This window comes from Pinus tabuliformis, chromosome 8 (assembly GCF_031772625.1).
Source record: "Pinus tabuliformis cultivar Carrire ecotype Pingquan chromosome 8, CPIR1, whole genome shotgun sequence".
NCBI classification, from domain to species: Eukaryota; Viridiplantae; Streptophyta; class Pinopsida; order Pinales; family Pinaceae; genus Pinus; species Pinus tabuliformis.
In genome coordinates, this window is record NC_142294.1 from 1,832,008,014 (window position 1) to 1,832,024,710 (window position 16,697).

Genomic DNA, 16,697 nt, shown 5'->3' on the forward strand with positions numbered 1-16,697 from the left:
AATTGTCAATCTTCCTCTATCTACTGTGAAAACCAATTGCGCTCACTTTTGGTTGATCCCTCCATTCATTCAAAAGGGAAATCCTAATTTCTACATGCCTATACACAGGTTTTATTAGACAATTAAATACTAATCCCATAAAGGAAATTCCGCTAGTTATTCATGCTATTCAACACAAAAATTCCACATTATTTATTAGATTCACAATCAATGCACCATAAGGCTATTAAGATACATACAGACACAAATTCCCACACATGATATATATACAAATCCACACAGTTTTGGTATTTTTATAAAATATTTACAGGGAAAATAGTCACACTCGACTATTTCAATTCTTTTCCATAAAATCCATCTACTGTTCTCCTAACTCCTCACTCTTTCTCTTACTACCCTCTAGCTATATAACCCTTAGCTAGCCTCTAGCTAACCTCTGGCTAACCTCTCGAATTACTCAAAAGATCACAATTTAAACAAAAAGGGATTCGTGAACCAATTTAGTTCAGATCCACCAATCTCTCACTCTCTCCCAAAGTATCTCTCCAGTTCCACTCTTTTCTCAAATAGAAACCCAAATTAATCATTTAAATCCCTCAAATCCTCACTCTTCCTAGGATTACTTAACTGTCTCTAAGATCTCTACATTCACAACATATTCTCCATTAATCAAATTACATTCCAATCTCTTTAAAAATCAAAATAAACTTGGAAAATTAAATAAATAATTAAGGGAACACACTCCCTTTAGTAAATGTGTGATAAGACTCTTAGGTCTTATAAAACTTAAAGAATGCTCCTGCATCAAACTCCCCAGGTTGAAATAATTCATGGACTCTTGTTCATGAGTCTTTCCACTTCCTCTGTTGTGAACTTCATCAGATTTCATCTTCCAACTGGCTGTCTGACCTTTTTCAATTGCAGGTGCATTTACTGCCTTCTCTCTTTCTCCTGGATGCCAAACTCTGTGTTGTGGATGTCCTTTTGCTCTGCTGTCATAAGCATCTCCTTTTCATAATGTTTTGGTGTTAATATTCTGCATAAAAAACTCCTCAAACAATATAAATTTCTATTCCTTTTTCTGCTGTTGTCTTGTCATCATCTTAATATAATTGAGCTCCAACTTTATGTATTTTCCACTATCTTGTACCTGACTGTATATTATGATTTCTGACTCAATCACCAACATCTTCTTCTGTCTATAAACCATTTCCTTTATGTTGTCTTGTATATCCTTCCATCTTTCCTTGACTTGCTGACTTTTACAATTCCTCATGCTCATCACCTTTGTAGTTTTCATCATCCACCTATCCAATATCTTGAGTAGAATCCTCTCGAACTCAAAAGAAGATTGTTTCTTGTTTGATACAATAACGTATAACCTTTCAACCACATATTGTCCATCAGCTACAAATAATTTAGTTATTGAACTTGGTTCAATTGCCTCCATATTCCTATTAAATTCAATTGAAATGTTCATCCAAACTTTCAATTGAAAATTAAAAATAAACTCTCGATATTGAAATCTTCTTTGAATCAAGAACAAAACCTGTTTGTGGACTGTACTTTCATATCCTATGCAATTTTCTTTCTCTTATGCAATTACTTGTTTAAGAGCTATGCCAACTCTCCTTTCTTCATCCAAAACTTTTGAGTCCTAGTTGCTTTCTCCCATCTTCTTGTTTCCATAAGGAAAACTATCTTTTTGCAATTCTGGAACTTACATACTCCTTCATGTTTACTTGTGCAAACATATCTCCAAGAGCAGTTTGTCCTTCATCTTGAAAACCACATTCAACAATTAATAATTCAAAATCAGAAAATACATTACATTTTCCATTAATTTTGCTCCATAATTTCTCTGATTTTTCATCCTCTTGATATGCATATGAAATGCCAAACTTGTCATGTTGTCTTGCCTTGAAAAAGTCTTCTTTGTCTTCACTTTGTTCTAAATGCTATCTAATTTTTGAATTATGTTCTCTGCTCTTCTCTTTGGCCTTCCTTCCTTTCACACTTATTTTCATTCTTCTTGTTTCTTCCCTACAAATCTGTAAGCCACTAAGTTTCCTTTTCCATTCCTCCTTCTTTTCAATAAAAATCTGCCAATCTCTAATTCTCTTTGTTTTTTTTACAGGAAAATAATCACCATATACAATATATTTTTCATTCTACTGTAGAGTCCCTTTTACAACAATAAAATTACTGTCAACACCATCAATATCACATTCTACTGAACTCCTTTGTTGCTCACTGCATATGAATAGTTCATGAAAGCATCCTTGCCTTCATCCTCTGATATTGTCTGTCTCTTTCCAAGTTGCTGATTACATTCACCCTTACTCTTTTTGCAATTTGTGCAAATAACACTGTCTTCAATTTTCTGCTGTGCATTAGTCTCTACCAACCTCTCTTTAAGTTCTTGATTTTCCTCTTTTCCTTTCTTCTTCACAGCGTTTTCTGAACTAATTTTTCCTCCTTGGGCTGAATTGTCTTTATAAATCTCTATTCTACTATCTTCCATAGTACACTCTTTAGTCAGAGTCCTTTCCATTAATGTTCCACTATGTCCTTCCAATACAATTTCTTGTCCATTAACTATCAATATAGCTTCATAATATTTGAATAAAAATTGAAGAGATAATTCCATTACCTCAAGTGTTTGTACTGTACATACATTCTTGCTTGCTCCTGTCATAAGGTTATCTTCATAACTCTTTTCTACTTCCCCTTTTGCAATCTTCACTTTCCTTTTTGTCTTCAGACTGTCTGCCATCTTTTTGCCAATTCTTACTAGAGTCATCATCCTTAGCCTCCTTAGTAGTCTTCAATGTTTGTCCATCTTCAGTGTCTTTGAACACATTTTCAATCAAGAACTGTTCTATTACATCCATCTCTTCTAACAATTTGATTTCTTCAGCAACCTGCATAAACATATCTTCTAAAGGTTTTTCATCACCTGCATACATACATCATCAGTTTCAAAAATACTAGGCTCCTCTTTCTTTGATGTTTCAATCATCACATCTCTCTGCTGATCCGAACTTGTCCAACAGTTCAGAAATCATAAATGATTCCTTCCTTAGCAAGGTAATCTTCTTGTTTAGGTCTACAATAGCTATCTTCCATCTCTAACTCGGCCACTCTGAGTTCCTCTCTTAATTTGATATACATTCTCCTCTTTATCTGTTTCTGCAACAAGTTCCACTTTATCTTGTTTCTTTTCATAGTCCAACCATAACTTTGGTCCTTTTCACATTTTTCTAGTAGCATTATTATGACATCCACACTTTCTTTCAATTCTGCAATGTATCTGTCAAATATTTCTTGACTCATCTCCTCTCCTTTGCCATTTTCCTTGGCATATTTCTTTCTTTTATTATGGCTTCTCTATGAACCCCTGCTATGACTATCAGTAGTCATTTCCTTGTTAGTTCTATGAGCTCCTCACTCACTATGAGCTGCACTAAGCCTCTACAACAACAAGTCCTCCCTACTGTCACTTACCTCACCAATCCTCTCTCTGGACTTGGTGTTTTGGCAAGCATTGGTTCTCTATCTTTGGAACCTCTTGAGCACTCTCTTTTTCTCTCTTTAGGCTTATACCCTCAACTCACCTTCTCTTGAGAATAGTTTAATTGTACTCCCTGTCCAATTTTCAGCTGGAACATTTAGGTTCACTGCCACTAACACAACTCCTCTCTTTCTTTACACAGTCTCCTACTGTGTGTTGCTGCTATTATTCTCTTCCCTTATAAAAACAATTCAAATGAACCAACATCAAAATACAACCCATACCTGATGATCTATCTCTTTAACCTTTCACTAGCTTGGCAATACACATACTTCTTTACTTTTCATTGTTTGCATTTCAGTTCTTCTTTCAACTAAATTTCTTTTCTTGCTGAGTACATCCATATTCACTTTAATTCCTTACAGTATATTTGTTGCAATTTCTTCATTTGCTTCTTTGTCATAGCTACCTGGCTGAAACTTCATTACCTAATACTTGCATTCACCTACATACATCATTGAAGTTTTAAAGCCTACAAGATCCTTCCTGATCCTATCTTCCTCAAATACCTTTTCCACAGTCTATCTTGAATGAATCGACTAAAGTCTTCATTGCTTGTAACATTTCAAAAATTTTCTCTGCATAAAATCTTTTGTTAGATCTCCCAACACCAATTACTTTTAGATCATATCCCTCTATATCTGAATCAATTACCAATGCAATTCTACACATTTTGAGAATAAAATTCAATCTTTCAACCAATCTCCATAGAGCATTAGTCTAGCTCTGATACCAAAAATGATGACAACTCAGCCGCTTTTATGCAACAAAGCTGCCTCTTTACAAAATTCATTCTTGGACCTATGGGTTATGGGCTCACGTATATATCAGAAGCCTTTGAATTGGTGGACTTTACACAAAACCCATCCAATCACCAGTCATTAAATAGACAATGCAATACAACAAAACCCAACCAATGAATGTCGGTCCCACTTTAACGTTTAAGACCAGAACTTAAAAGGAAATAACCCGTGTTGATAACACATCGGGTCCGCTTCACGTGTTAACCTGTGCGCACATTCGAGCACGATTACCATCTGATCAGACGCCCAATGAATGGTCTAGATGGCCAGAACTCAACGAGGTCTTAACCTTGTTGTATAAACCCTCATCACGTCCATTTTTCGAATTAACGACCTCGCTTGTTTGCACGCGATATGTGTCCGATCGCCTTTCAAAAAACGATCTAATCACCTTCGGACTTTAAACTCGTTTTAATTATTTATCGGGTCTGCTTTTAGAATTAAACTTCGGTGCTTGTTACCACACAATGACCATAGATCTGTTGGATCTATCCGATTCGATGGTTCTCGTTCTTTGCCATTTTAATTCTTTCTACGCCATCGATCTTCCATTTTCAACGATGCAACTTAATATCCATCATTATTTTGCCCTTCACTATCTCTTTACAATCCTTTAGGAAATTGATAAAAAACCTACATCCTCCAATATAGGAGATAATTCTCAATCTTCCTTTGTCTACTGTGAAAACCAATTGTGCTCACTTCCAGCTGATCCCTCTGTTAATTCAAAAGGGAAATCCCGATTTCTACATGCCTATAAACAGGTTTTATTAGACAACTAAATACTAATCTCATAAAGGAAATTCATCTAGTTATTCATGCTATTCAACACAAAATTCCACAGTATTTCTCAGATTCACAGTCAGTGCACCATAAGGCTATTAAGATACATATAGACACAAATTCCTACACATGTTATATATACAAATCCACTATTTTTGTATTTTTATAAAATATTTACAAGGAAACACAATCACACTCGACTGTTTCAGTTCTTTTCCATAAAATCCATCTACTGTTCTCCTAACTCCTCACTCTTGCTCTTACTACCCTCTAGCTCTCTAACCCTTAGCTAGCCTCTAGCTAACCTATGGCTAACCTCTCGAATTACTCAAAAGATCACAATTTATACAAAAAGGGATTCATGAACCAATTTAGTTCAGATCCAACAATCTCTCACTCTCTCCCAAAGTGTCTCTCCAGCTCCACTCTTTTCTCAAACAGAACTCAAATTAATCATTTAAATCCCTCAAATCCTCACTCTTCCTAGGATTAATTAACTGTCTCTAAGATCTCGACATTCATGACATATTCTCCATTAATCAAATTACATTCCAATCTCTTTAAAAATCAAAATAAACTTGGAAAATTAAATAAATAATTAAGGGAACCCACTCCCTTTAGTAAATGTGTGATAAGACTCTTAGGTCTTATAAACCTTGAAGAATGCTCCTGCATCATACAACATTTCCCTCATTGCTCCCATATCGATAAGATTCTTTCTTTCAGCCACCCCATTCTATTTTGGGTTGTGGGGTGTTGTCAACTCTCGTCGAATGCCTTCTTTTGCACATAAATTTTGAAATTCATTCGACACGTACTCACCTTCATTATCGATCCTGAGAGCCTTCAACTTCTTGCCCATTTCTTTCTAAACCAGTGCCTTGAATTCTACGAACTTGGATAATTTCTCATCCTTCTTCCGCATGAAGAAGATCCAACACTTCCATGAGAAGTCATCAATAAAATGAAAAAATATGCATGCCTAGAAATGGAAGCTATCGAGAAAGGTCTACAGACATCAAAATGGATTATTTCTAGGACTGCATGTGTTCTATTGTCCCGATCATGGAATGTGGATTTTGTGTACTTTCCCAAAGTACATCCTTTGCATACATCCTTCTGCTCAAGTGCTCCTTTTGGGAGTCATGTGGTTATCTGTTCCATGATCTTCAAGGCGCCATGATGCAAATGGAAAAGTATTCTATGAAAAATTTCACCGACATTGCAGCTCTGCACCTTCTCCACCTTTGTGCTCAATGTAATACAATCCTCCACATCTAGCTTGTACAAGATCTTCGCACGAATCCTTATATGCTTCACCTGTCCCATGGCTATGTGTCTCATGAATGCATTTCATTTGTTGAAGATCACATCATAACCACGGCTTGCAAAACTGTAACAGAGATGAGATTTTTCTTTAGGCCCAAAACAAACATGACATACTTGAGCCTGGGGGGAGCCAAACTCCCTTTGAGAAGTGACTGTACCAATCCCGGTCATGCTATACCTTCCATCATCACCCATATCTATGTGAATATGCAAATCTTTCTCCTCGAGGTCACTAAAAAAATCTCTACACCCTGTCAAGTGGAATGATGAACCCGAGTCTATGTACCACACGCTCCCCATCAATGTATTGACCATGCATGCAATGAGGGTAAATTCAAGCTTGAACTATGAAGCCAAGTATTCACCTGGTGCTCCTCGTGAGGTCTTCTTTCTTGTCTTCTTGTGTGGACACTTCGTGGCATATTGCCTGAATTCATGACAATGGAAGCATTTCACTTTTGACAAATATTTCTTCTTTCCCCCTTGACTAGATTCTGGTTTGGAATTGGATTTATTCCCTTTTCCCTTCTTTTCCTTTCCAGCCAATGTAATTTTTTCTTCATCATCTCCCTTGGATGAAGTCCCATCTCTGGTATTCTGTCTTATTTCATCCTATACCAAATCAGACCATAAGCACTCCCAATTCGGTAGCTTCTCCCTTCCATTCACCAAATCTTGATAGCTATGCTAGCTCTTGGAAAGGCCTAGAAGGGTTAGGTTTACCAAGTCAACTTCAGAGACAGTAACACTAACCCCACCCAATTCATCATGACATTATGTGAATCTGCTCAAATACTATGGTATAGTGTCATTCTTCTGCATCTTAATACTTCAAAATTTATCCTTGAGTGCCAGCTTCCTGTGGTCACTACTATTCTCGAATAATTATGTTAGTGCTTCCTACATCGTGAACACAGTTTCTTTTCAGTGGAGATTCAAGACAATGTGATCCCATAGTCCCTTTAATATTATTCTCCTCACCTTGGTTACATATTTCTTCCATTGTGCAAGGTCCTGTACATTAGTTTTTGGTGGTCTTGGAATATACATATTGACATATTCAAGCAATCCATTTTCATCCAATACTGCCTCCATGCAGTCCTTCCATGCAACAAAATTTGAGGTGCCTTCCAAGGCATACTCCAGCTTTAGTCAATTGAAGGCTATCTTCTCGGCTCTAAAGAAATCCTACTACTTGATCTTCAAATTCGAACCTTTGACAAATAATTTTGAATTTCCTGCTCTAATGTGAATCTAGATCTGATACCATGCAGAAATCAGGCTGTAGATTTGAAATTGATCATGAAGTTTTAATCAAAATCACAAGACACAAACCTACTCTACTGCTTTGCAGACATTAATTCACAATTTAGAACAAAAATATCAAACATGCAAGAAGAAATAACACACATGCAACAAGTATTTTTATCTGGGGAAAGAAATCTGCTAAAAAACCCAATGTCTGCTTGCATTAATCAAATGAATAGAGATGTATTACAATTTCTTTGCTCAACTAAGCACACTCGGCAAATGCATAACATATCTCTCTTCTCACTTAAGGCCTCTGACCCAGACTTAGTGAAAATTTTCCTCTACTTGAGCTCATATTTCCTTGCGATGTTCCTTGAGGAATTAGGTCCCTATTATTTAGGAAAATCCTCAAATTTAATTGCGCAATTCCTTAGGTTGATCATCTGATTGCATGCAACACCTGTACACTCAAGACTAGTCTACAATTGATGTTACACTTCCTTGGAATCCCTACCTAAACTGGGTAACTTGAATTCTTTGCATGCACTAGCTATTTTGGGATGATTGATCAGTTAACTAGATGATCACTGAGTTTGAATGAAGTTCCACTGCTTAACTAAACTTCCACTAGTTCCTCCAAAAGTTGGAACTAGTTTAACTAAAAACAACCTGAGATAACTGACCTTGATTGCTACAAATTAGCAATCACACATGCTCAACTAAAATCAAACTCTTCCAAATCGAATTTACTGAGTAAACTAGGTGACACAAGCCATGTCACACAAGTTAACATCATCCAAATTGTCTGCTAATGTGGAAATTCAATTTTTCTCAATTTAATCAAGGCAAAATGAAATTGAGAATTTCTTGCTGCATTTTTCAACAGATTGGGTGAAAGGGAAACTTCTAGGCAAGGTAAAATTGTACACCAAGGAGAAAGTAGAGGAAACTTTTTCTTTACATGATTTAGTGAAATATTTTAGGGACCAAAAGCCTTCCATAATGTGGAGGTAATATCCATAGTGGATCATTATATATTTTTTCATCTACTTTAGTGCTTTCTAGGTGGAAAAATTAGAGGAATTGGCTTATATGGCCCATTCTAGTGGTGGGTCCCAATTTGGAAATTTGGGATTTTGAATCTTATTGAACTATTTTGAGACAATAAATGGCATTTTTTGGTGTCAAAAATTGATAAGCCAATTCCCATTGACGTTATTCGACGCACTAATATGTTCCAATGGTGGAAAGATCACCTCAATTGGTGTTCCTATGCAGAAGCTATGCCTCCTGCAAGTTGACCTACCCTTTTGACTACCATGGTACATGTGGATGCCACATTAGTCCCCATTTTTCACACACATGGGGCTAGTCACATGTGGGATTTCATAGAATATTCTAGATGGTCTAAACTCTATCACTAATTGCGGGTTAAAGCATGCAAAAACCTTAACCCTGAACGATTGTTAGGTTATGTTAAGTATTAGGTTGCTAGGAGGAGAAATGGTTCCATTGTTTATCATTTTACTTGTTCCATATTTGAGCAGATAGAAGTAAAATTTGAGATCTTAATAGAGTATGAAGTACATTAACAACCATTTAGGCCACAATTTCATAGGAAACTAGATAGTGAGTGTGTCTTTATTTGTATTTGAATTTTCACAAATAAATAAAAGAGAGTAGAGCATAGGCATCACCTTCTTGTTAGATTTTATCACATATTGGGTTTCTTAGGATGCATCTTGTTGCTTGTGTTCATCCGTGTGGATGGTGTGTTGTATTTTTCTTTAATTTCCATATTTCAATCATTTTTATAATTTTTCACAATTAGCTAGTGTTCCTAAATATGGGATCAAAATAAATAAACTTGCATAGTTAAAGATTTCATAATAATACAAGATTTGTTGTAATGAATTGTTCCAATAAAATATCCATGATAGTTTACATATTAGAAAATGAGAATTTTGAAATTGTTTTTTATGCATGTTATTAATATTAGAGGTAGAAATTCACTTTTTGTTTCCTTGATATTTTTCTGTTGGACTTTAGTATGATAAAACCCAAGTAGAACTCCATTTCCCTAATGTCATTTCCAATGGATAAATTTTCTTTTTTTTCATTATTTTTTCTATTTGTTTATCTTGACATGAAACCCACTTGTAAGATTTAGATCCTACATATATTTCAACCATGTAGAAATACACACAAAATCCTTGAACAATCATGTACACTGCCACCATGTGTTGAAAATTCACATGAGAGTGAAAACTAAAAATTATCTATTTCTAACTTGTAAGATGGCACATAAGGTTAAATGGAGAAAGGGGGCAATGAAGAGTGGCCTATAGAGACGATTTAGGATGTATTTGTGAACTTGGTCTTATTGCAAGTGGGATTATTGAAATACTTTTCTTTCCTCATGATGCAAGCAATTGCTTTGTTGCTGCAACACTTAGCGAGGATGGGAGACACATGCTCTGGCCCATTCATGGTGTGTGTGGTAATCATGGAATTAATAAGGTTGATATCTATTTTTTGATAGGACTTCTCTATAGAAATGAGGAGGTGGACCTCACATCTTCTTACAAGTTACTAGTGACACCTTTTATTACTCTACAATGTAGTGAGCGGTTCCCCATTTTGACTATCAACTAGTTCACAATTGAGTGATGGAACAATTGGTAGTTCACTTATTTACATATAGATTCTAGTGTTAAACTCCAAAGTTATTTATCTACTTAGATAAGTCATACAAGCACATATTTTTTCATGAGAGAGAACCATATAAATTTTATTTTTGTAAATAAAAAGAAGATGCCATTATAAAGAAAACAATTTTCTTAGTCCCACTTGTCCGTGCCTCCATTGTCATTTAAATAAATAAGAGATGTATTTGAGATTTTAATAGAAGAGAGGGAACTAAGCAAGTGATGATAGGTATTTTAAGAAAGGTTTCAATATTTCAAAATTTTATATAAAATGAGCTTGAAACAAGCTAAAGATTTGTTTCTCATTAAATTTGTAGATTAAAACCATAAAATAATTAATTTAATTTTTTTTTTTAAATAATAATAAATATCCTAATTTGGCTCCTTTCAAAGGTTAGTAACCTGGTCTCCTCATTGATCACGTAACTGGCTTGCCTCGCAAGAGCATTGTGGAATCATGTCGTAGAGTATTGTGGACGAGATTTGATGATGAGATTTCTCTACATAAATGCGTGTTTATGGTTTGACTTGAGGTAGAACATTCACAGGTTCTGAATTTTCTTAGTGCATGTGACCCAACAAAGAGGACACACACTACCTAGTATTTAATGAGTTTGTTTATTTTAGTTCATAAAGATAATACTCTATTTTACTAGTTCTTTCTCATAGTTTAGTTGGAAATAAAATAACTCACAAATTGAAAGCTGTAATAGTTGTTGCAATAGAGTTTACAACTTGGGAATAATTCTTATAATTCATTCTATAGAGTGATCACTTAGGTTTACAATGTGTTTTGGATTGATTTAATAGTGTGAATTTTATGTTTTTTAAGTGTGAATAGGAATTATTTTTTTAAGTCATAAACAATTATAATCTATATCTTTAAATGAGTTTGTTGTCAAATTATCAAAATTATCTATATGGTTATGAAAATCTATAAGTGTTTTAGAAAAATGATTATATTGAGATAACTAGTTGTCAAATTTTTTCCTTGGAAAAAAACGTAATTTTATTGTATGAGGAACAAAATTATATTTTGTAGATGCTTAAAGTATTTGAGAAAAGCAAGACCATAGTCTTGTAAGAAAAATAAATTGCCTATCAGCCAAAACATAAAATACAATAATTGACAAATTAAGTGTTTTAATAATCACTTACATTTTGATTTTTTCCCTTTTCTTTTTTGCACTTTCTGCGAATGCCCTAATGATGTATATATAAGTATAACTTCAAACTCTATCACATTCACCACAAGGGGTTGTTCCTTATTATAATTTTAGGTGTTTGTATCATCTTTAGAGTGGGAGTGTTCCTTGATTTCCTCGTCCTTATCCTCCGAGAAAATGGGTTCATATGGCTGCCAACTTTTAGACTTATGAACCTTCCTCTTCTTCTTTTTTGGAAGTTTTTTTGTCTCGTGGGCACAAATCTTGCAAATGCCCTATTTGAAAACATGAATAACATCTAAAGGTCATGTTTTCATAATCTAGAGTATGGATCCATTGGAAATATCCATGATTCAACAAAATACAATATGGTAGATCTTTACTTAGATCTATTTCCACACATAGATGAGCAAAGGTAAATAATCCTTGTTGTAATCGTTCACTATCCATCTTTATGAACTTTCCCAGAAAATTCCTAATTTCATCGATGACCTTCTGATGCCAAAAAGGAAGAAGGATATCTAGTAACCTAACTCAAACTAACATTTTTATTGCAATGATGTTAAAGGGATCAAATTTTGGAAACCATGGAGTGAGGAAGAGCCCCGCTCTTCCCCAAAGCTAAGGCCCATATGTCATGCATTTGACATAATCTTCCTAGGAATCAAACTACGCAATGAAAAATCCTTTAGAACATAAATACACATCACAATTTATTGTCCAAGTTGTAATTATCCACTAATGCAATGTTTCCGAATTTGTGAAGAATCCATTGAATCTATAAATGACAACCCTATATTGTAGGAATGTGGAGGGATGCTTTACCTTTGTGTTGTTTATTTCCAAAGTAGGAATTTCCTCCATCTTGTCTATAATATATGGTCCTAGAAAACCTTTAGGTTCGATTGCTGAGATTGGCTTTTTACCATGCACAATGCCCTTGTATAAGGCTAAAGTTGATGACCCTCTAGAGCCCATTGCTCCCCCACATAGTCTCAAGACTAAAAATTGAAATGAATTCCTGGAGATATTGTATGCACTCAATCGACAGGAGTCCGACAAGTATTTTTCTTCATAAATAAGACGTTGAAATACTACGGAAATTCCAAGACATTGTTTCAAGATTTGTTTTAAATCCTTCACCTTGGCATCCACATGAACTTAGATCGGTATAGATTTTCCACTAAGGGTTTTAACAAAAAATTGAAACCCTTGCATGGATTTCGAGCTTTTTGTGTTGTCCATCACCCCCATGGAAGGGGGATCTGGAGGGATCTTCTATAGATCTACTTTTTCCAAGTGGATTATGAAATAGGGATTCAATATATTCCCTATTAAAAGAGGCCAGGGCACCACATTGGATGACCTTATTATGCAGAGAAGCAATGACAATCCTGGGTGCTGTGGAGTTCAAAGCATAAGTAGTGGCTCTTTCTATCACTCCAACATTCAAAGTGCCCCCACATGTAGTGGTTCTTGCATCTTTAGAATTGTCTCCCATGTCATATATCTTCTTGGGCCCCAAAAACTACAAATCACCTCCAAGTATTTCTTTCATAGGAGGAGGAGCTTCACCCGCTTTTGTTTTAGAAGACATCAAAATCCTAACTTTTAAATTCTTGCGCATTTTGCATTTATTCCTGCCCAATGATCAGTTCAAATGACAAGACGAGGGTAAGAACATGGGCACTATAGAGGAGGATGACTAATTTTGTTTCCCTGAGAGCATAAGTGTAAGAGTTTGGAACACCATTGTTCCTTCATTAGCTAGTTGTCAATTGCTCTTCATAGACTATAATTTATTTTTAATGTCAATTTTCACTAGATCATATCAAAAGCCAAACCCTATAATCTATTTTTCATTGCACTTCAAAAGCATACAAACTTGGTTTAATTTAGTATAATTCTAGTTCAATTGAATTGGATGAAATTTTTGGCATTATTGTCGGGGAAGTGTACGTATGTTTTAACTTTTAATTTAGGTTATTTTTTATACAACATTGGGCAAGGAGAGATGGTAAGATGAGAAGTAAGAACTTGTGCATCACCATATTGAGATTTCTCCAAAACCTTGGTTGTTGCATTATAATTAGCTGCATAAATTAGAATACATGTTTAGAGAAAGAGATTCAAGAAGTAGATTCATTAGAGGTAGAACCACTTTACATGATCACCTACCATCCCCACTAGTTCACATGGTGCAATAAGAACCATGTCAGCATCCACATCACACATTCCCACTTTTACTGGTAGAAGAAGGTATTTTGAGGTATGAATATATGAAATTAGAGCTAGAGAAGAACCAAAATCTTCAACAAGAAGTTATGTTTCTCTCTCAGTCAATAAAAATATTTGTTTTAAGAAGAGCTTGAGATACCTATTGAAGAAGAAGAAGAAGGAAGCTTCTTTGGAAAACTCACTGAGGAAAATTTGATATAAGAATCATACTCTTTTAGTTCTTAAGAATCAATGGCTGAAAGAAAGGAGAGATAATACCTCCTAATGAACTTGGAAAAGGAACAAGAATATTAAGTGGAGGGGGAGGTGATAGGAGAATTCCACCTAGAGAAGGAAGAGGAGGAGATGGAGATGATGATAATGATGAAGATGCATATGGTTTTCCTATTCAAGATACAAATACTAATGTCAACATGCAAAATATTTCTCCACAAGTACTTCCAATTTTTCATGGTATGTGAATTAAGAACCATAAAATTTTCTTTTTGAGTTTGAAGTGCTTTGTCGAAGTCATGACTATTTTCATAATGCTAAAAAATTAAAGTTACTTCTAACTATATTAGAAAATGGGGCTTTAAGATGGTTAATGGGATTAGGAACAAATTATGTAAGATCATGTGATGTAACGCCTGACAACTTTTTCTAGAAAAATATAAAGATTATTGCATTCATTATGATCTTGAGGAGAAATTTTAAAATGAGTAAAAAATAGGATGAAAATATTGAATATTTTGTGGAAAGGTTTGTCTACAATGTTAAAAGGGATAAGAAACATAAATTAGCATTAGATGCTTTAAAATCCATTTTACTTAGAGCCTAGAGGAATTAATGATGAATGGATTGATATATTAAATTTGATAGGTAAAGGAGATGTATCCCAACTTAATTTTGAAGAGATTTGTGAAATATGCAAGCATACATCATGAGGAAGAGCAAAGTATGGTAAAAGTCCTTGAGACCCAACCATGTCTAGAGTAAGTAAATATGTGTCTGGTACCAAAAGTGGAGCTGAACTTGGCCATTTGTTATAAAATTTCAAAACTAATATTCTTGGAAATTTAAGGGATAAAATTGATATGCTAAGAGTTCAAAAGAAACAAAAAGTAGAAAATGTTACATTATCTATATTTGGTCCTAGATGTAGGAAAAACATCCATTGAGAGAATGTCCCTTAAGCTACATTGAAATATGTGTTGTTTGTGTATAAAAACATGCAACAAGAGATTTCCCATCTATTCCAATACTAAAATCAGTTTATCAAGAGGATAATGAAGCAAATGAAGCTTCAGAAAAAAAAAAAATTCTTTGTAGCACCGAGAAGACTTTGGAAGCTCAACAACTAGGTACTATGCAAGATCCTACTAAGTAATTTCATGCTTATCAACTTTATCCAAAAGTAATTGGAATACACCATTACCCTGGAAACCATGACCAGTTGAAGCTCAAAATCAACTTTGGAAAAACGGTTGGTGAGGAACATATGGGGGAAATAATCCTCAATATTATCCATCATATCCCTAATATCCTTAATATCAACCCCAAAAATCATATAAACTATAGAAATTCCTTGTAGATTCAGACTGCAGATTGTAATATGCTAAAGCAATTGACTTGAATCTACTCTACTCATAAGAGGAAACAATAAACGATCAATGAAATCATGAAGCATAAAAGAGAAAGAATTCAATCACAAAACACAATAATTTTATGGGGAAAGCCACAGCTAAAAACCCTTGCTATCTGTATATTGCATTAATCAGAAAATATGAGAAGATTACAATGATTTTCTCAAGCCTGAGCAACCTATACACTATCTCTATCTATCTCACTACCAACTTGTGCACAAGCTTCTATTGACACACCTTTCTCTCACAAGATCCACACACAAACTTGTTCTTCCTATTGCTTGGTCTCACCAACTCGTGCTCACCAAAATAATGATTAAACTTGTGCCTTCATTCCTCATTTTAAAGGAAATTCAAATGGCTAAAACTAGTGAGTTTTCTAATTAAGAAATGATTTATTTTAGAACTTCTTCTAATTGCATGCACTATTTGTTTAATTTAGATGATTTTACAACTGATAGTACACTCTCCCTAAACTCTAATATCAACTAGGTCTTTCTCTGATCTCACATGCATGAGTTAATTATGAGTGAATCTTCAATTTACTGGTTGAGCAGTGCTGATTACACCCCACTACTGGATCTCCCACTAATTCCTCCATCAATTGGAACTAGTTTAACTGAATTTAACTCAAATAAGTTGAATTAAATAATTACAACTCAAAATAACTCAACCTGCCCCCCTAAAATTTAGGAACCACTCTACATGACTCTAGATAGACTCCCAACTTGAATTCACTAAGTCAACTAAGTCAAATTAACTTAGTTAACTACTACAATTTTCTATGAGAATTAGACATAGAATTTAATTCCCAATTTAATTCAAGGACAAATTAAATTAGGATTTTTCTTGATGTTATTTTTAACATTTCTCGTTTCTATTTTCAACACTCCCTCTCAACAAGAAAGGAATTCAACTCTATCCCCATACGGTACATTTGGAATGTTCTGCATGAAACTCTTTCCACTGTTGTTGTTGCTACTACAACATCTACAACAAAAACACATCCAAAAACAAACTGAATCAATTGTGTCTGCAACTGACTACTGGGAAAATTGTGTTGTTGCTGAATCTGCTATTGAGCCTCCTACTTTGTTGTCAACACTGCAATGCACTCCTCAGTATCTGACTAACACTGATCCTCCTACATTGAATACTTTGGGCCCTCGTAACAAGGTAATGATCCATGAGACAAAAAACACCTCAATGTATCCTGCCCA